We start from the raw sequence: 27,336 nt of genomic DNA, 5'->3' as shown, positions 1-27,336 counted from the left end.
CCCAACTAGGTGGGAAATTAGTGAGTTTGCTGAACCTTCAATTCGAAATATATTCTGCTTCTTTCTTAGTTCTAATATAAGATGTTTATTTCAGAGAGCGTGAATCCCTCAGAGCTTTACATAGAGGCCATGAAGCTATGCATCTAGAAATGTTTTTAATACTGATTTTCAGCTCGATCGGCAGCACTGATCATATTGATAGCATGGATGAAGATACATTACCGGTCTTATTGAGTAATACCTCTTTAATTGTTACTATAGCCTATTGTTACTTTAATTGTTATAATAGAAATGTTTTTAATACTGATTTTCAGCCTGATTGCAGGACAGTTCATATTGATAGAATGGAGGAAGAGACATTACAGGTCTTATCGAGTAATACGTCTTTAATTGTTAGTATAGCCTATTGTTACTTTAATTGTTACTATAGAAATGTTTTTAATACTGATTTTCAGCTTGATTGCAGGAAAATTCATATTGATAGCATGGTGGAAGAGGTCATTACAGGACATTACAGGTCTTATCGGGTAATACCTCTTTAATTGTTACCATAGCCTGATAAGTTCTTTCTTAACCAAGCTTTATTGTTAGCAGACAGATTAAGTCTGCTTACAACATAGTATATTTAGCACACTAAAGTATTATTAAATATTCATAGTATTCTTAAGTCATGTTAAGTTTTTTTTTATCCTTCTTCAAAGATTTGTTACATAATCTAATAGCTATTATCAAAAATGGTTCTATAAGCCCAACAAAGTAATGTATTTATTCTTATATTGTTGTTGAATTATTGTTATTGTTATTAATATTGTTATTTATTAATTTTTAATCATTAATTATCAATATTACAAATAATATTGTTATTAAATATTACACTTAAATGTTTATAATTTAGTAATTTACTATATGCAAACAGCAAAACGAAGTGTAACAAACCCAATCAAATATAAAAATACACGCTTGATGAATGGACTCTGTCCAAAGCTTCGGAGATGGTATGACAGAGTGAGATGAAATTTAGGCTTAAAATTCAAATTCTTGGGAATTTTACTATTTCGCTTAAATTTTTCATTTTTGTCTTTCAGAATTCCCCCTTCACTTTAATGTAAAAGTCAGTAAAAGAAGATACGTAGAATCCATCAAAATCGACCCAAAGTCCCCCCCCCCCCCCCTGTGAAAATCAGAATAGATTGGATTTGAAATGTATTTTTAGTATTACCCCCATCTGCCTGTATGTTTGTTCTATAAAACAAAAATACTGAAAAATATATTCAACCCCATACACTTGAAGAAAATCTGCTTACACTACACTAACCTGATCTCCTAAGGCTCAAAGGTGAGTACACCTTTAAAGGTGAGAAAAATAGTTTTTATTGCAAATTTCTCAGCTATAAACGTTATGTATCTTTTTTTTTTTTTTTTTTTTTTTTTTTTTTTTTTTTTACAATTCACTTTGTTTGCTTATGACATGCTGTATTTACTGCTACCACAGTAAAACAGTGGTATGGAAATAAATAATAGTAGAAAATAATAGAAATGATTGGTGTTTTTCTTGTTTAAAACTCGTGGGCTTATCAGTCAAGACTTTAGCTCTTTTCTTATTTTTGTGTGTTAAAGTGGAGTGTTGATTTTTGACAGGCTCCTGCAGTTTATACGTTTTTTTAGTAGCTCTTTGGATTCAAAGCGCTGAATTACCCTGGTTTATGTTTTGAGTTCATTTTCTCTTTGTGAAGGTGTTGGCAACCAGGCTTTTACCTGAATTGGGTAGTCTGTTTGGATTTAGGTGCGTTTATTTTAAGAGTATAGTGAGTAGGTATGGCATTATTTTGAGTTCAATACTCTTTGTGAAGGTGTTGGCAACCAGGCTTTTACCGGAATGGGGTATTCTGTTTTGTTTTAGGTTGTTGGTGCTTTTTTTGAAGAGTATAGTGAGTAGGTATGGCATTATTTTGAGTTCAACACTCTTTGTGAAGGTGTTGGCAACCAGGCTTTTACCGGAATTGGGTAGCCTGTTTAGTTTTAGGTGCTTTTTTTGAAAAGTATAGTGAGTAGGTATGGCATTATTTTGAGTTAAATACTCTTTGTTAAGGTGTCGGCAACCAGGCTTTTACCGGAATGGGGTAGTCTGTTTGGTTTTAGGTGCTTTAAAAAATTATTTTGAAGATTATAGTGGGTAGGTATGGCATTATCACCTTACATTCAAATAGGCAGCTGTTAATAGTTTCTTTTTTATGTTGCAGAGTCTTCAATACGGGGATTAGGGGTTAGTCCTGTTGTATTGGGGATTTGATAAGAGAAAGTTTACAAATTGAGGCCACTTGAGCATGCACAGATTCTGTGATGCATTCTTAATGAAATTTGGAGAAAAATGGGAATAATTTCAATTTAGTATTATTTTCTCTGGCTTCTGATAAATACAGGTGATGGTTATATTTTCAAAAAAAAAATTTTTAATTAGTATCTTCAGCATGCAGATAAATTTTTCAAGCAAATGGAAGGATCATTCCAAATCTATTGCAAGCACTATACTATGGTTTTATGCATTTCATTTTATTAAAGCTCCAAGGACCAAGTTTATGGTACAGGCATAGAGCTGTGCTGACAAGGTAGACAAGCCACTTGGGACATGCACCAGTTGCACCAGACATGCACCAGATTGAGCTTCTTTACCTTAAACTGATCTGTCTGTATGTGCAGACATATTGGGAAAAGAATTACTATGTATCCGTTAAAACGCTGGCGTACCTCTTGATTTGAATGCAAAGCTTCTTATGGGATAGCAACAGGAGGTGGCATTTAAATGGAGATGCCTACTTGGGAAGTTTCCAAAGAATCATCAGCTACAAATATATCTATATTCTTATATTTCAAAAATAATATTTGATTATCTTTTTCGTAATTTCCTCACATGGTCTCGATTTTATTTCTCTTCCCGTCTACCCCTTGTTGTTTTGTCAGCTGTATGTTTGCTTCTCTTTTCTCTGATGAGCTCATATTAATTGTTTTGTTTGTCAATTAATTGCTTTGCTTGTTATTTTGTTGAGGTCAAGCACATTTGGCCTCACAGAGTAAGATTGCCTTTAAGCTACAAGATCTTATACAAGTATATTGCTAATAAACTGAAAGGTTTATCTGGTTAATCTGCGTGTAACTTGTACTAAACCGAGATAGAGTTGCAGGAAAAGATATAGAGGAAAATGAAAAAGTTTGTGATACCTTGGAAGTGAAGGAAGATTTATTTTGTGAGGAAGAATTAGTGACAGTGCTAAAATGATTGAAAAATAATAAAGCCCCAGGTGCTGATAGTGTGGTAGATGAGTTTCTTAAATATGTAGCTCTGAGGTTAGAAATTAGTTACTGAAGATTATGGATATAATTTTTGAAGAAGGGGAAGTATCTAGCGATTTAAGGAAAACCTTAATTAAGCCACTTTATAAGCAAGGTGATAAAAGTGAGTGTGGCTATTATCAAGGCATTAGTCTGGTTTCTGTAGGTAGAAAATTACTTAGTTTTTAGACTGAGAGATGCTGTAGACAAAGTTATAAGAGAAGATCAGTGCGATTTTAGAAAAGGTAGAGGATGTGTCGACCAAGTTTTTACTCTTAGGTTAATAATTGAGAAGTGCCTGACTTATCAAACATTTTTAGTCCACAGTTTTATAGATTATGAGCAAGCGTTCAATTTAGCTGATAGAAGAGGTTTAGCGAAGATCTTATCCTTTTATGGTAAACCAGACTAATATATTAAAGTGATTTGTACTAAGTACGAGAATAACACTGCTGCGGTTAAGGTAGGAAAGGAGGTTAGCAGCTGGTTTCGCACTAAATCAGGATTTAATCAGGGTTGTGTTCAATCCCCGTTTATATGGATCATTTTGATGGATTTTGTCTTAAGGACCACAGGAAAGGCAATGGGAGACCACGGAATCATATAAGGAGGAAAAACTCTCCTGGACATAGATTATGCTGATGATTTAAACATCCTATATGAAAGTGTGAGCAAAATGCATGAACTTTTAGAGGTTTAGCGAGTTCAGGGAGCTAATATTGGTTTAAAAATTAATGTTAAGAAGGCTAAGTCACTAAGGCTAGGAATGAGTGAAGATGAAAAGGTGACGTAGGGTAATGAAAAGATTCATCTGGTGGACAGCTTCATTTACTTTGGTAGTATTATTAGTAAAGACGGTGTGAGCAGTAAAGATGTTAAAAATAGAATAGCCAAGGCTTAGGGTGTTTTTCCACAGTTAGAAAAAAGTTTGGAAGAATATGAAGATAAATCTGCAAACCAAGATCAGAATATTGGAAGCTAGAGTGATGACAGTGGTCAAATATGACTCTGAAGCATGGGCACTCCGAAAAGCGGATGAAGATTTGCTAGATGTTTTCCAGAGAAATTGCCTACGGATTGTTCTGGGTACCCGGCTGGCTGAACGTATTTCAAACAGTAGGCTGAACGAACAGTGTGGTTCAATCCTGCTGTCTAGTGCTATAATGAGATAAAGATTGAGATGGCTAGGGCACGTTCTGCGGATGAAGGGTGACAGATCGCCGAAGATTGTCCTTTCCGGCGAACCATCTAGGGCTTGGGTGGGAGGGTCGTCCGCGGTTGGGTGGGAGGATGTCAGAAAGAAATATTTAATGGGAATAAGAACTTCCTGGGAGGGTGTAAAGAGAGAAGCTTTGAATAGATGTGGATGGAGGACGAGCGTGCATATCTGTGTTGGCCTCAGGTGGCTTGGTGCTGCGATGAGTTGTTAGTAGTAGTAGTAGTTCATATATTTGATCGATTCGTTTTTGTTTTTTCTGTTGTTATACTACATAAGCTCAGCCTTTTCCCCTGCTCCCTCCTACTCCAAGCTCAGCTTTTCCCCCTGCTCCCTCCAACTCCATGTAAATTTTGTCAGTTTTAGGTTTATTTCCCTTTTCTCTTGTCAACACATTTTATTGTTTTGCTTAGTCGATTAGTTCTTACCCGATAATAGTTGGCTTCATAAACCCTGCTATCTGTCAATTCGTGTGTAGCTATTTCTCATAACGTAAAAAATAATTTCTATCTGCTTTCAAGGTAGTTTTTTCTTTTCTTTAATGGTATTGGCTTGGGAGATCCAATAAACTTCTTATTTAGTAACATTGAACAGCAGTACAAATATTGCCCAAAAGATGAGATATAAAGGACAACATTATGCATAAAGCTTTTGTTGAAGGCCAAACTTTATTATTATTATTTTTTTTTTGATAAAAACATGTCCAAAACAAGTTCTTATTTTTTTTTATAGAAAAAATCTTTTTACATATATTCTGTTTAGCGGCCAAACTCCAAAGAGAATTTCCGTTTGCTTCTTTTTCTTTTCTTTTTTCTTTAACTTCTGTATTTGTGTCACTGTTATTAATATTTTGACTATTGTAGTAATTATATACCTATTTGCTAAAATTGACTATATTTAATTACTGTAATATATTACACGATTGTAATTGATACAAGTCAAAACTATAAAGAAGTTTGACATAATTTATTATAGTTTAAAAAAGAAAACTATGCAGGCAATAACTGGATAATTACAGTTACTATAAGTAACTATATATTATAATATTATAATTGACACTATTGTAATAATTAAAATTCTTAGTAACGCTCAATTTTCTTCTTACAGTTTGTAACATTTATTGGGATCTGGTTAATTCCAATTGTTCTTAGCATCTATAGCCAGTTTTGGAGATTCGTGTTTTGTTGGTTACTATTCTCACGCGTTACGTTGCTAGTTGGCATTAGCATTAGAAAAGCCTTTGCATGGAGCGACCCCCAGGTAAGATATTTCCTCAAGTTCGTATAACTGAAAGGGGAGGGCATTACAGGGTAGGAGAAGACGATATATTAATAAGTGTACTGTTATAAGGGCTTATAGACATATTAATAGGGTATAGAGTATATATGCATTATTAACACCTTTGTAAACACGAAACTGAAGATTTTTACTTTATTATGTGTCTTTTCTGGAAATTTGTCCCAAACTTTAAATAAATCCAGAAGAGGAGGGAAAAAGATATTTTATATCTTTATTTATGTATATATTTTATATATATATACATATATATATATATATATATATATATATATATATATATATATATATATATATATATATATATATATATATATATATATATATATATATATATATATATATATATATATATATATATATATTTATATAGGGGAAAAAGCTATTTTATAGGGGAAAGGATTTTTGGTAGAATCAAGTTATTGGATTGAAACAGAACTTTAAAAATAATTTCCTAAAGGATTTTGGTCTGCTTTCAATAGCTGGGAATATTTTCTCAGCCAGGAAATGTTTACAGGAACAAATAAAACATTTCTTCTAACGTAGACAAAGCTATTTTAGGCTTTAAAGTTCTTTTTCTTAAATTAAAATTCTTTCAAATTTTTTAAAATCCTCTTTTCATTAAAATTCTGTTTATCAACCTTCTTAACAAGGGGTGCCCACAAGTTCCCCAAAACAACCAAAAACTCAAACCAAAGTTCAACCGCAACGTTATGGCAACTGTTTTTTGTATCCAAAAAGGTGTATTGGTGATGGAGCTCATGTAGCCGAGAACAATAATTACTATATATTCTTGTGTTGAAGCTTCGCCTGCCGAAGGAGATAGAAGAAGAAGAAGAAGATTCAAACAGAAGAAGGGAATGCTCTCTTCTGGAATTGCTCTGATACCCGACTTGACTTCAATCTTTTCCGTTAAAGAAGTACCTAGGGGATGGCGTTTCCAAACTGATGGATAGCTAAAAAAAACGTCTCAACTTACTAAAAAATTCATTCAGGACCAATTTAAAACGCAACTTTCGAGTCAAGCTAATTATCTCTGTTTGAATTATGCACTATCAAAAAGCTGTTCACTAATGAGCAAAAATTTAAAATGTCTTTTTCTTGGTAACCTTTCTGTTGATATAATAATAATAATATATTGCGAAAACAGGCTTGCGCCTCTATCTACAAAAATTTAAATAATCAAATGCTTTATCACTATAATGTTTGTCAATTTTTTTCTTAAACGCATTGACTTAATATGAGTTAACAGTGTCTGATGTTAGTGAATTCCACTCGGAGACAATGCGGTTGCTGAATGCCTATCTTCCAACATCTCTTCTGAAACGTTATTCAGTTAGCCTAATCTTGTGACCTCTCAGGTTATTATTCTTGAATGTTATTATCTCTTCTGGAGAGATGTTGTCGTAGTGTCTGTTGCATATTTTGTATACTTCAACAAGATCTCCTCTCAAAAAGCGGTATGAAAGGCTTGGGAGCGATAATTTTTTCAAACGGTCTTGGTATGATAAGTCTCTAAGTGATAGAACAAATTTAGTAGCCCTCCTTTGAATTTTTTCTATTGCATGAAAAAACGGTGTGGTTGTCGTATGACCGTATTCGATCATTGGTCTCGCTAACGATTTGAAGAGTGTAGAAAACAATGCTGAGTCAGTAAGAGAGAAATTTCTTCGAATAATTCCCAAGACTTGTGATGACTTAGAGATGATTGACTTGTAGTGCTTGGTGAAAGTCATATCACTGTCTATTGTCACTCCCAGGTCTCGAGCTTCTTCTTGTATAGGTATCTGTTGTCCTTCAAAGCAGTAGTGCCGAGCAGATTGCAATTATATAAATTTCATTACGTTTAATATCTAGCCACCAAATGCTCCAAGCCTCAGAAGAAAAAGGGGTTTTGAAAACAGGGAGCCCGATTTTCGAAAAAGGGGAGTTTCACCCGTGAGGCATTCTTAACCATCGCAATACCTTTACGCAAATAAGGGGTTTTGAAAACAGGGAGCCCGATTTTCGAAAAAGGGGAGTTTCACCCGTGAGGCATTCTTAACCATCGCAATACCTTTACGCAAATACCTTTTTGCAAAAAATTCGCAAATCTCGTAAACTAAAGAAGTAATTACCCTTTTCAAAAACATTACTCGTTGATAACAATTGACAGGAATTCGGTTTTTATGCAGATTGCAATTATATAAATTTCATTACGTTTAATATCTAACCACCAAATGCTCCAAGTCTCAGAAGAAAAAGGGGTTTTGAAAACAGGGAGCCCAATTTTCGAAAAAGGGGAGTTTCACCCGTGAGGCATTCTTAACCATCGCAATACCTTTACGCAAATAAGGGGTTTTGAAAACAGGGAGCCCGATTTTCGAAAAAGGGGAGTTTCACCCGTGAGGCATTCTTAACCATCGCAATACCTTTACGCAAATACCTTTTCGCAAAAAATTCGCAAATCTGTTTGTACGGGGGCGTACGCAAAGTATATACCTTCAAGCAAATTCCATATGATTTCTCAAATTACTATAGCTTCTATAGAAATGATACCTCTTTGCAAATGACCCTGGTAACCCCAATTCGTTGTTTCGCAAAAAATTCGCAAATCTCGTAAACTAAAGAAGTAATTACCCTTTTCAAAAACATTACTCGTTATATTAATGAAACCCATGAAACGAATAGCCAAGTTTAAAAAAAAAAAACCTACTAATCAACTTACAGATGAATGACCACGGATTTAACCTAAAAAAAAAAAAACTTTTATATAATGAAAAAGAAATATACGTCAGAAAAACTTGTCCTTAATAGGACCGGTATTAAATGACCCTGGTAACCCCAATTCGTTGAAAACCTAAACACATATCTATGCCTTCAGGCGTAAGTTTGAATGTAAGTTTTTAACCTTTATATAAAACTTTGTACGGGGGCGTACGCAAAGTATATACCTTCAAGCAAATTCCATATGATTTCTCAAATTACTATAGCTTCTATAGAAATGATACCTCTTTGCAAATGACCCTGGTAACCCCAATACGTTGAAAACTTACACACATATTTATGCCTTCAGGCGTAAGTTTGAATGTAAGTTTTTAACCTTTATATAAAACTGTTTGGTACGGGGGCGTACGCAAAGTATATACCTTCAAGCAAATTCCATATGATATTTCAAATTACTATAGAAATGGTACCTCTTTGCAAATGACCCTGGTAACCCAATTACTTGAAAACCTACACACATATCTATGCCTTAGGCGTAGGTTTGCGTGTAGGTTCTCAATCTTATATGGCCTTACTACTTATGTCAATCTTGACATTGGGGGGTAGCCATTGGGATATATTGAATATCTCATGATTTAATTTTCCAACTAGATGATACTCCTGGGTCACTGCAGTAGTCAACTCACCGTCAGCATCAACACCTGTTTGATATTCATAGCCCAATGATTGTCCTATAAACTCTTTGTATGCCTTTGGCGTCATCATCATGAATTGTATGTAGCTGGCATAGTTTGATAAATTATTGCTAATGCTCACCAATATTCCATTAATAAACACATTAATTTGTTTGAATAGGTTGTGTAGAATACTGTCTTCATAGGAGAGACCATCGCCGGCAGTTGGAGGTGTATCATCTGACTTTTTCTTCAGCAAAACATTTAAATCAATAAATTTTGATGACAAATCAATGAAATAGTCTTCATTGGAAAATATTTGAAATTGTATATTTTCAGAGAGGGGTTGTTGAGGGTGAAATTGTTCATAGTAGCCATACTTGACACTGACATCAACATTTTCAGCATTGAATAGATTCAATGAGGAACTGATTGATGGATATTATTCCTTGTGGGGGAGATAAGTCATCTTAAAAGAAGAAATCCTTCTTTGATCTAACAATCTTTTTCTTTTCCTTATTCTTCTGTTGCTTATTGTACTTCGATGTTTTATTTATCAAAGTCTTTGTTGATGTCCTTTGCTTCCTGCCTGGCTGGAGACTGATGAGTGAATGACGTGAACGCATCCTTTTCAATCCCTCCCCATTTTGTCGAGATTTTAACTGTTCACCAACAGCTCTTGCTGAAGATCTAATATTTTATTTAACACTCTCCTTAAAATTTTTGCCTGACTCCCAGTCCTGGAGTGGAGAGGCAGCAAAATTCGATGCAGTAGGTACAAGATATTTTCTGGCAAGGGGTAGTAATAAACCAAAAAGCTTAGCAAACCAGCTACAACGACCATAGCCAGAAATTTTATTACAGCCCTTTTAATATTCCAATCCATTACCTATTTGAAGTGGACTCAGAGCACCAACATAACAGTCAATATCGGGACAGACAAAATGAATTCTTCTATTGTTCATTTTTTTTTAGTTGATCGTACCGTCTTCGTCGACAATGGGTCGAAAATGACATGTAATCACTGCTAAGCCTTTTGAAATTGCTAGAGAATCACCTAATTCAGTTCTCAGAGATAACTGACAGAGTTCCAAATATGAAGTGTTTACAGGAATATACTGAAGATGCTTTATATTGTAGTGATGAACATGTTCTTGATTGGTTTTTCGTTCAAGAACTCGTAGGAGGGGAACATTTGAATTACTAACCCGAGATGTTTCCACAAATGAAGCGTAGAGAAATATACAAGTGTCCGTGGAGAAGGCAGGTGGCTAGTCAGCAAATATGAAATTAGTGTTTCCAGCACTTCTACCATTGATTATATTGAGCTTAAAGCCAAGAACATCCGTCATACTATCATTTGTGATAACCTTTCCATTGCCAAGGTTTGAAATACTATAGATCTTACCCTCCTTCTTTGAGAAATTGAAATGAAAAGCTCCTTTTTTTAAGATGGGAAATTATCTTATTGATAGTGCAACCTAAATCATTCATAAAAGTGAGCTCATCATTAGGTAATACAACATATGGATATTCCATCCAATTGCTTTTTTGAATTTGTTCTTGATCACCTGGTGGTGGTGGCCAATCATAGGGTCTAATTTTTATTTCATATTTACGATCCTTTCTCAGGATGTCATAGGTATTTTTGGGAATACAGTCGATTAGAGCCAATTCATTTGCACCGCCAAATTTGACGGCTGGTGAGAGTTTTGTCCAAAAATCACTTGTCGTATTCAAGTCATTGTAGAGAGGATCGGAAACGTTGGACATGAAAGTTACATAGAAATCATTGAGCATTGTCAATATCCTCAACACTGATCCAAGAATCAAAATCAGAGTTGTATCCTAGCCATCGAACAAGTAACTGTTTCTTACCCCCACGAGTACGTGTCTTTAATATCTTTTCAATTTGATAGATTTCACTGGCATTTTTAACTTTTTGTAGTTCATAGTCATAAAAGCCACCGAGAATCTCCTCATCTTTGGTATCACGCAAACGATAAGTTATGGGTTTAGTGTCTCGGATTTTTGCCATCTTAAAAAGTTATGTGGACCATAAGTAATTTCCCTGTTCAAAAACATTAGTTGTTCTATTAATTCAAACAGTATCACCAACATTGAATTTATTTTTCATCTTCTTGACAGCCGACGATTCATTGGAATACTGTTTAAGAAAGGTGTCAATTGTATCATGATCAGAATGATGAACTTCCGTTGGCGTAGAGTTGGACAATGATCGATGAGGTCGTTGATTATAAATCAACATGATTTTATCAAGATCACGAATAAAAGCCGATGTATTTTTCAATGCACAATATCTTGAAATTAAAAGTCGAATAGTTCTTATCAATCGTTCGGCCAATGCAGCCTTTATAGGACTGTGACTATGATAGAGCAGTGTACTATATTTCTCAAGGACTTTTGCAACATGGGGATTAACAAATTCACTACCGCGGTCCGTTTGAATTTTTTTTATACGAATCCTGTTCGAGAATACTTTCAATGGCCTGAGCAACTTCAACACCTCTCTTTGATCAGAATGGAATGGCATATACATAGCGACTATAAACACTGATTGCGAGTAGAATGTACTTGTACGGTGTATTGTGACGTCTTTGAAGCTAATCTAGAGTCAGGAGATCTGCTTGCATTATATGCAATGGGTAAAAGGCTTTAGTTTTTCGATATTGATTGGCACGAAGTCTATGATTTCTATGCAGAGAATAACTTGACTCATTTTGTAGATAGTCTTATAAATTTTTAGTGTGAACACCAGTGACTTTGGAAAGAGTAGTGGGGGAACTTAAACTCCCCACCTCACCAATATTTTCATAAACAACTTTCAGAACTTCAACCATTTTGAACGTAAACACGTTGTGTAACAACCGCTACCCTTTTGTATACTGGCCGTTGGTGGTGATGATGACTAGATACGTCTTCGCTTGTTTTTAGCTATCAGCGGTTTGCTAGTATTTTCCAAAATTGATTTAAAATCTTCTTCTTCAAGTTCATTTTTTCATGGTGACAATGTTGTGGTTGTTGTTGTTGATGGTGATGACGATGATGCATGTTCATTTATTTTTTTTAGAATTTGTCTATTAACAATAAGACTTTTGGGGAAGTTTAATGTATTTAGAAAGTTGTATAGATGAGTGTCAAATGATAATAGTCCTTTACGATTTGTAACCATATCATAGATTAAATCAAGTAGATTATAGCTCTTGCCCTGAATTATAATCCCTGTCCCATTGCTCTCAACTTGAATGTGATCACGTTCCAAGAGATAGGGTAGGAGTCGTTTACTTTGTTCACGATATGAGTGGGGCATTAGATTTCCAATTTTCATTGCTATTGAATCCAATTCCTCTTTCTTTAATTGTGTTTCAGCAGCAGCAGCAGAACGCCGAGGAGATGATTCTATTTTGGGGTCAGCAGCAGCAGCAGTGGGCTTCGAGCGATAGGACTTGTGTTTGTCCACTCGGTGAAGTGCATCTTGAAGTAAAAGCAGTTTTTTATCTTCCTCAATATTCTCATTGTCAAGGAATTTACTCAGATTGTTCTCAATGTGTTCGATGGGCGAGAGAGCGAGTTCTATTGGAATCAATTTATAGGTTTTTACCATTCTCTTTTAGAGAAAACTGTTTACAAGTCCTGCAATTATTGGCAGTAAAAGTGTGAAAAAGCTACCACCTGCCTGAAGAAGTCGTTTCCTTTTGAAATTCTTTCCTTTCTTTTTAGATGCCAATGTACGTACAATGGAACGATGTTGCTTTGCCTGTTGCTTAACTACTTCTGGCACTTGAACATTACCCTCGATCAAATTTAAACAAAGTTTGGATATTAGATTAATGAAATCATTGTCAATACCATGTTTGAGTATGGCTTTCCTGAGCGGGGGTTTTGAAGTGCATAGACCTGAAGAAAGATGTCCATTCTCATGTAGTTTATTCAGTGTCATGAAAGCTGCTAATAGGTCTTATTAGTGTTAACAGGCAGATATACTGTAATTTCATTGTCAAAAATATCTATGACTTCACGCAGATCCTAGTGTTTATTTTTATTAAGATCCAATAGGATTTATCAGTAGGGTTTATTAGTTGCCTGATTGTATGCTGAGAGCAGAAATTTGGGGGCTCCCGGGTAGATTTGTTTATTGAGAGTTATTAGCGAGCTAGAATCACGAACAATTCTTTAGATGATATAGTAGGTGCAGTTCAATGCAAGTGTTCGCATACATTTGCTCTGATGAAAGAGATTGTGTAGAACTAGAGTAATGTAAATCTGTTCCTGATGAGAGCGAATATTGATCAGTTGTAGCATTTCCTGGGACCATTGTTCAATAGATTCAGCCAGATCGTCAATGATCAACCAAGAGTTTGGTTCAATAATGCTGAAAACATCAAGCCCCTGTGTGAATTGTATCTGGACCAACCCCATGGTGGTGGTGGCAATTGCTTTTATTTTATCATATGACTCCTGCCAAATACTATAGCAATAGTAGATTTTTTTCGGCTTTTCCACAAACATTTTATCACAATTTTTAATTATTTTAGTTAAGAGTGTTGTTTTGCCCGACATTGACGGTCCACACAGAAACGATCTGAATGGTGTTTTAAATTGATACATGTTCCTTTCAACAGTTCACCTGGACAACTAACTGTAGACTATGGCTGTCTAATGACTAAATAATTTCCCTCTTACTACTACTACTCTGCTCAAGAATAATAACGAGAAGAAGAAGAATAAAGAATAATATTTTCTTTTATTATATACATAAAAAAGGGTGAGAATACTTTAAATAAAAAAATACTACATTGAAAAAGGCACATTAAACATGAATAAAAAAAATACACTTTTTTTTTAAATTTATTCATAATAAAAAAAATACAACATTTACATAACCACTAGAAAAAAAAACACTTAAATAAATACAATGTTTGTTTCTTTTTATTTATTTATAAAAAAATACATCATTTGTTGGACTTATGCGCACACACACACACACACTGGAGAAATTCAAACATCCACTTTAAAAAAACAACTTTTAATATGTGAGGCCATCCCTCCCCCCCGGGGGGGCGAGCGAGGCGGCGGCCGGGAGCGGGAAGCGCCGGGCGCCGGGGGCTCCGGACTGCCGAGCGGGGGCCGGGGCGTACTGCACAAAGTTACAATTATAGGCCTTGCAAACACACACACACACATTTAAATTTTATTTTTATAGAAAAAAAAAGAATTAAAAAAAAACATAATTACCAAAAAAAAAAAAAAAAAACTCCCACCCCATTTAACATTTTTTTTTTTAGTGAATTTAAGTTAATTTTTTTATAACAATTTTTTTTCTTTTCTATGTAACATAAAATAGGGCGTAAAATAGATAATTACCGGGTGGTAGCAACTTAACACCAACCAGAAGAAAATATACTTTGTCCGATATTGCAGACATGGCGTTTTTCCCAACTCTAACTGTGTAGTTTTTAAATTGTAAAGAGCGAATCGCCGTGACTTTCGCCCTTGGCACCAAACTACGTTCCACGCAGTTTCTATACACACTCATGTCGAAATTATTTTTGACAAAGTGTGTAGGTACCCCCTTGCAAACTTGTTTGATATCCTTGCCTTGCGTTTCCACACAGTATACCTTCGGTCCAGGAAACACACCACTGGATATCAGATCGCTACTCGTTTCAGATTTTAACATTAACAATTGATTTGGGGCCTGGCGTTTCACTAGCTCTGGGTAGAGGGATTCGTCCCAGTTAGTGTAGTCCATTCGTGAGCTAATTTACTCGCCATTTTTCAAATCATTCAATAGATTTTCAGTTTCGACTTTTAACAGGAGTGAATCAGTGTCCCCGTAGTACACTTGAACTTGTCCTTCAATCGGCCACTGTACCTTGCATAGATTATAATAAAATGACAACATGAGTTTCTTGGATATTTCAGTTATTGCCCTTCCACCCGCAATATTTTTATTTAATACAATGTTTCTTGTCTTGCGATGTTGGAGAACCATATTGGAGTCTATGATTGTGAACGACGTGAAGTTTGGATCTGCAATGATTCGAGCACAATCTTTGGGGTTGGTTACAGTGTCAAATCGACTTCTGTGTCGTACGCTCTCGCATCTTTTACCAAAAACTGAGTTCAAAATAAGTTTACAGACCTTTTTTTCAACCTCTGTTTTTGCGTGTGAATGCTTGTTAACACTAGGTTCAGTAAACATTTTTATAAAAGGCTTTTGATTCGATCGGAGTGCTCTATAAATATTTTTTACTTTGAAACCGTTCTACGCCATGCATTTCGGTAGCACTTAATATACGACGACATTCTGCTTTGGGTTGAAATCGACAATTAGTTTTTTTTTGAAGGTACCCAGTGCATAATCCCGTCCTCTACTAAAGATAAATTGTAGGGGCTCAGAGAGTCCCTACCCACCGGTCTATTTATGCACGGAAAAACAAAGTCTTTTACCGACTCATGGATTTCCATGGGTATTTCACCGTCAATTTCAAAAAACCATCCCTGTGCCCTATTCTCCTCAACACTGGCAATGTCGGGGACATTCGAAGCACAGGGATTGTCAAGCCATTTATAAGTGCCACACGGCAAGCAGTAGTGAGATATTGCCGATTGGTACAGAGAGGTAAGATCCAAAAAAACCGTGTTTGACTTTTCATCAGTGTGCTGTCCAGTTACATCAGTTTTCATGATAAGATCTCCGTGAAAAGCATAGCCATCTCACAGTTACATATCAAAAAACCGATGCTGATCACCAAAGATACTACGAACTAATAATTATTTTCTTATTTTAATTATAAATTACATAACCAAAATGGGGGTGGAAAAATAATGACCTAAATCCAACCCAAATTCCCGATAGATTTTATCCGTATTTTTGCACACAATATCCAGAAGAGTGAGTACGTCACTGGCCAAGTAAATTTTAAAATAATCCCACCCATTTTTACATCTGCCCTTTGCCCAAACCCTCTTAGCAAATTCATAGTCGCTAGTGGTGCACTCACTCTCAGTAAGAGAATTGTGAAAAGCTTCAATGAGCGGTAGTGACACTTCATCTAGCCTCGAGCCAGAGTTGCAATAATCATATGGATTTATACCCTTACACGTTAATAAATCATACATTTCATCATCGGGGAAGTGCTGTTTAAGGAGGGGGAAGCTATCAAAATTGTCACTTTTCTGTACCTGAATCAGTTGAATTAAGGATTTGGTGAAGAAGCTTAAAGAGTCTAAAAAACGTATTTTATTCAGGCACGTGTTACCCTTGTCAACTGTTTTCAACATGAATTCTAGCAGCAGTAGCTTCTCAGATGATTTGGGTATGATATTATAAGAAAAAGAACCATCTATCCATGCATCATCTACAACTCCTCCCGTGGCAATGCGGGCCAATGCCGGGACAACAAACTTTAATTCGTAATTGGAATTGTGTATAAAAACAGGTCCAAAATTTTGTTGTCTAGCGTTTAAAATGAATGAATGGGGTGCTACCCCTCTAAAGTTCCTCCCTCCTGATGTAATTTCCTGCCATAAAGGATCATGATCGATCAAAGTCCTCCTCTCTTCAGTCCAAACACCATCATCGAATGCCCCCTTGCAGACCCAACACAGTTTACGATTTTTAATGGCCACTGTGTCATCTGGTGATAGGAGCATAGGATAGTTTGTATAACGAATGCGCGAAATTGCACCGTTCGCTGTTTTGACTAGACTTACCAATGCCGAGGGCATGCAGTCTTCACCGTCACTCAACATCTCCACTACCTCCAGCACTTGCATGATATTATTGGAATCTCGTTGCGTGTGAACGCAAGAGACCCCTATGGCTTCATGTATTTTAACACGATTTGAATTTGATGGATCGTACACGTCTGTCAGTTTAGCTTCGCAGTCCAAAGTGATCTTATTGCTCTGCAGGAGCGTGTTTTGCAAATTTTTTAAAAATCAGATCAGTCTATCTCCAATGACCGTCTTCACAACTTTATATCCCTGACGTTTACAGTGTTTAATTTGTTGGTCTAATTTAAAAGTAGTCCAATAGATTGAGAAATTAGTTGAACAGTAGTAGCGTATACCCCCCCATTTTTTAACCTCACTTTGAACCATACTAATATCTGTAATCGGATTGAAATGACCAATTGAATCGGAGTCTGTGGGTGGGGTGTATAGAAGCCACACCCAATGTTCTACTGATTCAATTGAAGGAACTCGCACTGAAAATAATATACCGTTCTTCTCGGAATGCTGACCCTCGTCAAATTCTGGTTCAAACTGTAACACCGTGACACAAATCTTTAAATGGGCATTAGCCCACTAAAAAATATCTATTCCTTTTAGTGTCACGGGATATTGACCATTTAAACAATTAAAATTTACTTTGGGGAACTTTGAACCCTCCCTACCATTAACTGCCATTTTGTCCAACTTTTTCTTAGTGGCATCTTTTAGAAGTGGTCTGTATGCCGCAATTAAAAACGCATACTTGAAACACTGCAGCCTCGTATCGAAACAGATTCGTTGTATCCCCCTACACCCCTCTAAATCTGAATGATTCAATTCAATTGCCAATTTTATTCAATTCAATTTTAATTCAATTGCCCTCTTCCCAGCCCCACCTCTTACAATAAAATCCTTTTTAAACCTACAAATGTTAACATTTAAACTTTCAATAAATAAAACCACAGATCCACTACCCCCCTCGTTATAATTTTCCCACTTACTTTGAATACTATTAGCCCAATTTAGAAAAACCTACCCATAATTTGATAAATGCGGGTGTAATGCCAACATCTCTGTGTGCAAGTATTTCGAAAACATCTCACCCGCACTTTCATTAAAAAAAAACATTTTTAGTGATATTGATGACTTTAAACTGACCCCCACCCACCAAACCACCATTTTTTGTTAAATAAAAGATATAAAATAAAAAGTCAATTAATACTTAATTTAAAGTTGAGGTGTTTATAAATAACCCTAAATTAAAGATTTAAAGGGGTCAACGAATTTGTCGCTGTATACCAATGTGTGGTGCAAGGCAGAGTTGGAGAGAAAAAAATCCAGAAGAGGGGATACTGTTGCTGTTGTATTACTAATTCTATCTAGATCATTAGGCGGTATTATGGTATGGGAGGGAGACGAATCAATAGAACCACCCCCAATCTGTTCGCTCGCATTGGAGGGATGTGGTACGAAATTTACCCGTACGTAGATCCATGTATTCGGGGACAATAGATTGAAACAACCTGTGCTTAGCTTTGACATACTTTAGTTATAACGAACTGTTTCAGATTTACTTTTAAGATCATCTAAATATTCATACCTGAAACTATCTGCCCACCCCGGATCCTCAAGCATGTCAATATCACAGCTTAAGTCATCCAGGCTGGCCATTTCCCCAAAAACATCGTTAAAGAAGCATCTTTCCCACTCCAACTTCTCTACAACCAGTGTGGCTTCATCCCTGAACTCTGCTGATGGTGAGAGAATTGATCCTGTAAATATAGTTGCTTCATCACCCAATGGTGTCGCTGATGGTGCTATATTTTTAATCTTCAGAGAAAAAAAAGTTTTTTTTTTTATGTAAATTTTTTTATATTTAATAAACTTTGTCAATTTCTCATAGTCATTGTCACACTACCACCACCACCATCACCTGAACAATTAAAAGAAGAAAAAAAAGTTATATTGTCGTATGTCTTTCATAACGTCAACTTAACATGTTAAAAAATATATTTTTTTTTTTTTTTTTTTAGTCAGGAAAATGTAGTCTTATTGTTAGAAGGGTAAGTTAGAACAAGAAAATTAAAAAAAAACTAATGGTTTTATTCCAAAAATTTTTTAAAAAATAAAAATTAAAAATATGGGTCCAATTCGATTGTTTGAGCCTCTTCATTATAATTCTCAATGAAATTTGACCATCGTTCAAACGCTTGTTAATAATTAAATAAAAAAACTAATTTTTTTCAACTGAAAGTAAGGTGACACACCAAAAATTAAAATGAACCAAAATTATTACGTATATTAGGGGGGTTCCCTCCTCCTCAACACCTCGCCTTTCACGCTAAGTTCAAATTTTGTTCCAATTCTTTAAAAATGACCCCTGAATCAAAAAGCTCGCTGAATTAGAATAAATAGCTCTTTTGAAAGCAATAAACAAACTTGAGCCTAAAGAGTGAGGTATTGACGAAGGGGCGAACCCCCTCATATACTAAATAATTTCTGTTCTTTTTAAGTTTTAAAGTTGATACTTACTTTCAGTTGAAAAACTTTCAAATGAAATTTTTATTTATTTAAACTAGTATATAGTTTAATTTTTAGTTTAAAATTTTGTTTATTATCGTTTTTAAATAGTGCTGTGATATCTGACAAAACCCACATATAAAATTTCTCTTCCACCATAAAAAATTCATCCATGGAGAGATCCTACCACGTAACTCCCTCCCCCCCCCCCTCCCTCGACCACAAAAAAAACTGAAAACCGCTGAATACTTCCCCATAAACAAAGCAATATGCAAACAAAGGGCAAAGCACATAACTTGCAGTACTCCACCCGGGCATGTGAGGGATTAAATCATCCTCAAAGACATAGTTATTAGATTTTTTTGGAATAAATATGGCAATTTCAAACTTTTAATTCGATGACTTTGGGAAAAAATGATCCTAGGAGGGGGCTTAGTTGCCGTCCAAATCCTTAGGTGACTTAAAAAGGACACTATAACTTTTAATTTCTATTTGAATGAGACCTATCGCAATATTCTAGGACCTCTGGGTCGATACAGTCACCCCTGAAAAAAAAAACAAATAAAAACTCATACTGATAGAAAAAAAACTAATGGTTTTATTCCAAAAATTTTTTTTAGAATAAACATGTAAAATATGGGTCCAATTCGATTGTTTGAGCCTCTTCATTATAATTCTCAATGAAATTTGACCATCGTTCAAGTGACGCGGTATGCTCTATGAACACTTGCTCCTTGGCTTCAGTTAACGGACAGTAATCCCATATGTTGGTGGTTGATGGTTCTACCTTCTCAATAATCCGTATTTTCCTTTTTATTCTGCCAACGGATTTGTTTCAAGTTGACCTGGGCTAAATAAATGTTTGTAAGAGAGAAGAACTTTTTTCTCCATCCATATCAACAATTAAAGTGCAATTAAAATGTTGGATGGTCCTTTTTTAGAACCCTCCTCCCCTCCCCTCCCCTCCCCTCCCCTCCCTCCCCTGTCCTGGGGAGGACCCGTGGAAACCAGGCGCTTCCGTCGATGTAGGCGGATCGAGACCCTTTCAAGTTGGGGGGGTATCGGACTTCACAGCATAGTTCAAATAGAACAGCCTCAAATTCTTTCTCGAAAACACCTAAGGGTTTCAATGAAATGATCAAAAATGGGTTCGCCCAAATAATGTTTCTTGACATCGCTGTAAAGACATATTTGGAAATTATCAAAAAACCTTTTTTCCTGTGTTAATTGCTTATCGAAGGTAGACATCTGGTTATTCAAAGTCCGCTTTGCAAGAGGCCCATTTAGAATTCAAATCGTATTAAACAGCGATGTTAGATATGATAAGTAGCGGATTCATGCGAATGCCTTGGCTAAAAAATACCAGTTTAAATGTGCGCGACAAGTGTGAAGTAGCTAATCTTGTTAGGTTTTTTTTTAAAATATTTATTTTTTTTCTAAAATTAATATTTGTATTATTTCATTATAATGCATATTGGTTAGAAGTTAAGAGGTAAGGTTTTTTTTTTTTTTATAGAAATGCATGATAAGCATTCCTTTATATATACAGATAATTTTGTTAATGAAAGAAAATGAAATAGTTTTTAGAAACAAATTTTAAGTTTTACTCATCAAAAGCTATGCGCCTGAGAAAATTTACCTTATTTTTGAAAATAGGGATAGAAAAAAAAATGATGTATATACTTACAAATTCTGACTGGGCTTCAATATCTGAACTCCTTGGCAAAACTTGAAGGAGGTCAAGCTCACAATCTTCAGTAGGCTGGACTGAGGCATTATATAAAGCAGTCCATTCCATTTTCAAGTTCCTTCCAGCTGACATGGAGCTAACACTGTGGTCAGAGGACCCTGTCATTAAAAGATTCGCGGCCATTGGCTGGTCCAGGTCGTGTGTAGTTCTAGCAGCGAATTTGATAATTGATGGTCTTGTAGCTTTCATTAATATACCTTCGCTATATCTTGTCTTCTTTTCAGAAGGGGGGTTAATGCACGTGTCCACTTCCTTGAAAAAAAAAAAAGGTCAAAATTTAACATGAAAAAAAAATTCATTTTTGGGTTTTAAAATAAATCATTTTATTTTATGCATTGGAATTAGTTCAAAACATTTTTTTTTTTTCAAAGTATCTAATCACTTTTTAAAAAAAATCCAAAAAATTTTTAAATGATCATTATAAAAAACACACCGTAAATGCAGACTGGCCTGGAAGTATTTTAAAAAAAACCCCTAAAAAAAAAAAAAAAAAAAAAAAAAAAAACCCCCCGTAATATTAAAACTAAAAGATAATTATTTATAGGTTACAGAACCAAAAAAAAATAGGCTTATAATTATATAAGTACCCTTTGTTCTATTTCAAGGAAAGAATTTATTCCTTAACTTAATGACAAGACAATTTCTTTTTTTTTATTGTAATAATGAGAAAATTTTTACTCACCAGAAATTGCTTAGAATTATCCATTTTCTATGTAAAAGCTTACAAAAAATGTCAGTTGTGTTATGTTCAATAAACTATTCAAAACTGTTGAAGAATCTAATTGAAACTTGAATATATACAAAAAATAATTCGCATCTAAAAAAGATACACCGGTTTTTCCGAGACGGATTTAACCTAAAAAATAACTTGTATATCATGAAATAGAAATTCAGTTAATTGTGTCAGAAAAAACTTGAACCAGAACAGATTATACCCAACCTGTTTGGTACGGGCGCGTACGCAAAGCATATACCTTCAAGCAAATTCCATATGATATTTCAAATTACTATAGCTTCTATAGAAATGGTACCTCTTTGCAAATGACCCTGGTAACCCAATTACTTGAAAACCTACACACATATCTATGCCTCAGGCGTATGGTTCAAATATATAGATGCCTTACTACTAATATATTCTAGGTTCCACCGGGATCTACAGAGTGAAACTGTCTGGATAGATCGGAGACATAATATTTTTTATATTTTATTAAAAATATAAATATTTTATATTTCATAATATTTTTAGTTCCCCTTCTGCAACAAAAAATTTGCCGCCCGCTTGTCCCACATACTACCTTAATATTTCAACTTATTATTTCATTATCAATACTACCTGAATAATTCAACTGCATCCCTAAAGTCGTTCCTTAATATTTCAGATATACTATTTTGATTGCCTGGAGATGCTTAGTACCTTTAGATTTACCTCTGCCTCCTCCGTCAAGTCAAAATTTAGGGCTGCTTGACCCCTCAACACCCCCAGAAGTTTCAATTTGATCTCCCAGGCCGCTCTTGAGATATTACGGATACCCTATTTTGTTAACTTTGGCACATATAGTGCCCTGTGGTTTATGATGCCTCACCTCCCTCAAGTTAATATTTTAGGTCCATGAAACCCCTCCCCCCCCCAAAAAAAAATGAAATTTCCCTGGAAATCGCAACTTGGGCTCTTAAGCCATTTGCTTTATATGAAACAAAAGCTAGTTTGATAACCTGACAACGCATCTTTTTATTTACCGTCTTTTTATTTATACGAGTCTTTTTATTTACCTCTCTACTTAACCGTTGGTAGATTCTAAGGCCCACAGCCACATTTAGTACATGACTGCTTGGTTGACCAGGAAAATCCTAATTTAGCCCCTCGCGACCCCCAGAACATAATTTGAATTCCCCTTGTACCATTCTTTCCAGTTTTACTTGAAAATTTTAAATCCTCCCCAGCCAAGGAGATTTTGATAACATGAATGAAAGTGATGTACTTTTATTTAACTCCATTCACTCCTGCAAGTTACAAATTCGATGACCGCTTGCCCCCGCCCACTCTCTATGCTTCCTGAATATTTAACTAAATGCCCTAATCTGCCTTCACACCGATGTCTGGTAACGCATAGTGTCTTTTTATTTACCTCTCTACTTAACCGTTGATAGATTCTAAGGCCCACAGCTGCATTTAATACATGACTGCTTGGTTGCCCAGGAAAATCCTAATTTAGCCCCTCGCGACCCCCAGCACATAATTGGAATTCCCCTTGTACCATTCTTTCCAGTTTTACTTGAAAATTTTAAATCCTCCCCCAGCCAAGGAGATTTTGATAACATGAATGAAAGTGATGTACTTTTATTTAACTACATTCACTCCTGCAAGTTACAAATTCGATGACCGCTTGCCTCCGCCCACTCTCTATGCTTCCTGAATATTTAACTAAATGCCCTAATCTGCCTTCACACCGATGTCTGGTAACGCATAGTGTCTTTTTATTTACCTTGCTGCTCATCCAGATCCATAGCCCACCTTAAAGTTCTTACTCTCTCGCCTTCCTTTCCCCAACTGTATCTGAAAGTTATATCCCTACTCTATCCCGCGAGGTATCTCCAAGATGCTGCAGATAAGCCATTTAAATGACCTAGATACAAATAACGTCTTTCGACTTACCTCTACTCCCTCACTCCAGTCAAAATTTGATTTTCTACACCCCCTCCCCTTTCCAACGCCCCTTGAAAGTTCCAGCTCGATCCATGATGGTATTCCCGATTAACTGCAGAAAATTTGATAACGAGTGTTCGTCTTTTGACGCACACAATATGGCGTCTTTTGATATTAAGTGTTAAGGCAGTATCACATTTTCGGTACTGTATTCCCAAAGACAAGTATACCTTCAAAGGAAAGCTACATCTCCTTCAGCTGTGTGGTACCATGTGTCATTTGCTTTTTTTTTGTTTGTTTTTCACCCAAGTTGCGTTGTTTTTAAAGTTGTTGCCCGCTCTGTTTTAGTCTTTTTGCTTAAAAATTGAAGTTTTCTCTATTTTCTAAGACATATAAGGTCCAACCCTTCAGTATGCGTGGTTGAGGACTCTGGCATGATCAATAGAGCTGAAAGATTCCACACTGACTTCATTATGCGTATTAAGGCGAAATGATGATAGGACACCTAGTTCTGTCCCATTCGGCTGATCCGAGAGATGGCTTACTCTCCCTGGGAAGGTTAGAGACATTGACATTACTATAAGAGCTGCAGTATCCTACTGTGACACCTAGTAAGGAGAAATAATGATGAGAGATTTGCACGTTCTATCCCATTTGAATAAAGTTGATGTGGCTAATCTGAGATTGCTCACTCTACCTAGGTAGGTTGAGGACACTGGGATGATCAACAGAGCTGCAAGATCCTACTCTGACTTCTGTATGCGTATTGAGACGAAATAGTGATGGAACAGCTGGACAGAACAGCTAGTTCTGTCCAGTTTGGCTAATCTATGACTTCTCGGTCTAACTGAGCAGGTTTAAGATATTGTCATGATCAAAAAAGCTGCAAGACCCTACTGTGACTTCTTGATGATCAGCGAGGCGACAATGTCTGGTCAACCAGTGTTTAGAGGGGTGAAACGGTTCGACATTTTTAGCTGGTCAAAATTACTTTTCGAGAATTGTCTGATAAAGCTGAAGTTTTGGCTAAAAAATTTCATATTTTAAGAAATTCATAAAATGAAGAGGGTTAGAATATCTAACCCTGATGAAGTCTCGAATATAACTTAAAGTCTTTCCGGTAGCTTGCTGAAAACAAATGAAAGACCAATTAAATAATGTACTTTACCCAGCTGAAAGGTATCTCAGCTCTGGTCTGGTGAGGTTTAGAATGTCTGGCTCAGAAGGATCTAAAGTCTAAGGTAAGCTGAAATTTTAATTCACCGATATAATTTTCAAGGTAAAACTAAAATAGTCAAACTTCCTATCTAGACGAAATGATTAAATATTAAAAAAATTAAACACAATTTTATTAAAAATTGCACAAACAGTAAGCAGATCAAAAATATTGCATAAATTGATTTTGTGCAAGACACTCGTTAAATAAGGACAGTTTACGTCCGTGGTCCCAATACAAATCTGTAATTTGTACATATAAACATATGTTCATCAACAATAAAGACAAAAATTACAAATCATTCGTATATACTAAATATAGCCACTAATGTTTCACTATTATGTTTAAGTATTTTGTGCTTATGTTTAACTATATTATGTTTTACTTTTATGTGTTATGTTTAGGGGCCTAAAAAATGAACCTCTGAGAAGGCAATTTATACACCTTGCAAATACTTAGAGACTTTAGCGTCAGAACATTTAATTCAACTTTGAAGCAGTATTTTCATAAGCCCCCCCCCCCAAAAAAAAAAAAATTTATACACAATTTGGGTCTCTATAACTAACATATTTTCTTTGATGAGGGAGGGACATTCCAACAAAGTTCATGCTAAATCTTCATAAGGTGCAATCGAAATGCATGCTTAGCTCGACACCTATGTCTAGGACCAATCAGTCTCAACCAATCATAACATACTTTCTCTTTTACAGGCAGCCTTCATTGATCCAAGTTAACGACATCTACATACTGACGCTTAGCTAAGCAGGAATGAGAACAGGGCTTAAGTCTATTCTTGATTAAAATAAATTAATTGATTCTTTCTTAATTGAAACTGGCATACTAAACAAAAAAAACATTAACGATTTTTTTAAAATTTTATCTATTATATTTGCTTTATGGATGTACTTAATTTAGCCCATGAACAGTTCAAATGAAGACAGATAAATTTATGAGATTCTCAGGTATTTATATTTTACATTGTCAAAATCATATTATCTAAAGAAAGATTTTAAATTACACTTTAAATAGACATGACAGGTATTCGGAGGGAGGGGGGGGGGTGAGCATTTGGTTTATTTAACAATAGAATAAAGATCTGTTTTTTGAATGAAGATATATAGTTGATTATTGCGGTTTTTATTTACAAAAAGGTATGACAGAATTGTTCCTTCTTTTTTTGATAGAATAATGGGTTGAAAGGCAGGGGGCCTTAGCCGCCTTTATCATGCACTTTATTGCCTTCCCTTTCTGCGAGTGATGTTTATGATATAGTTAGTAAATAATTCAGTTCAATTCAAAAATCAGTTCAGTTTATTATAAAAGTATACCTTTTTTTACTCTGGTTTTCATCTAAAAAATATCAAACTTTCATCTTAGCAATTTCCACCATAATATTGAAAAAAAAAAAAAAAATAACTACCAACGCATCTAGTATTTAGAGTTTCTTTTTTTTTCAGAAATTGAGATCAGATACTTATTGCTACACTTATGTCCTTTGGTGGCCGGTAGGTTAGATCACAGATTGGTAATATGGGAGTTAAGAGATCGAGCCCAACTGTCACAATACATTGCAGGGCCGGCGTAAGGACCTTAGTAGTAAAGAAGCGTCGTTATTCCGATACAGTAAAGGAGGTTACTATACTAATTTTGCTAATTACACTAATTACACTAATTTTGTCTTATTATCACTCTTAAAAAACAAAACAAGAAACGCTAAAAACTAGATGGTGTTTGTCATTTTTTTCTTCGAAACTGGCGCCATATTCCACGCTTATAAGTAACAAATACTATTTAATCTCCACCTTAAATAAATAGATATTATTTCTATATATTCTTTTTCATCATGTCATATTTCGCTTGGAAATAATCTGAAATTGCTAAAACAATTGCGAGTGTAAAATAAAACATGCGCAAACTTTTATCTTAGAAATATCTCCACATTAGAAAAATCTGCAATCTTTCTCATCATAGCTCTCATACTTTACTTGCAAATAATCTAAAGTTGCCAAAAAAAAAAAAAAAAAAAAAAAAAAAAAAAAAAAAAAAAAAAAAAAAAAACTATTTTATCAGATGGGCGAGATGGCTTTACCAAACTTCTTGAGAAGTCATATATCAGCAAAAAAAAAAACAATCTAACAATAGTAGCAGAATGTGACATTTTAAGTGAATACAGTAAATATGAAATAAGATCACATCGAAAACTACAATTAACTGAGATCGCTTTAGAAATTATACAAATCATGA

General features: G+C 35.2%; 1 protein-coding gene across 1 annotated transcript in view; it reads left to right on the top strand.

The window, feature by feature from the left end:
• Positions 1-27,336, top strand: part of LOC148945912 (transmembrane protein 120 homolog) — a 545,739-nt gene that overhangs the window by 131,074 nt on the left and 387,329 nt on the right. The gene's annotated exons all lie outside the window — the stretch shown is intronic.

Source organism: Artemia sp. Qi Xiang Cuo, chromosome 12 (genome assembly GCF_049724085.1).
Source record: "Artemia sp. Qi Xiang Cuo chromosome 12, ASM4972408v1, whole genome shotgun sequence".
NCBI lineage: Eukaryota > Metazoa > Arthropoda > Branchiopoda > Anostraca > Artemiidae > Artemia > Artemia sp. Qi Xiang Cuo.
This window is presented reverse-complemented; position numbering and strand designations above follow the sequence as displayed.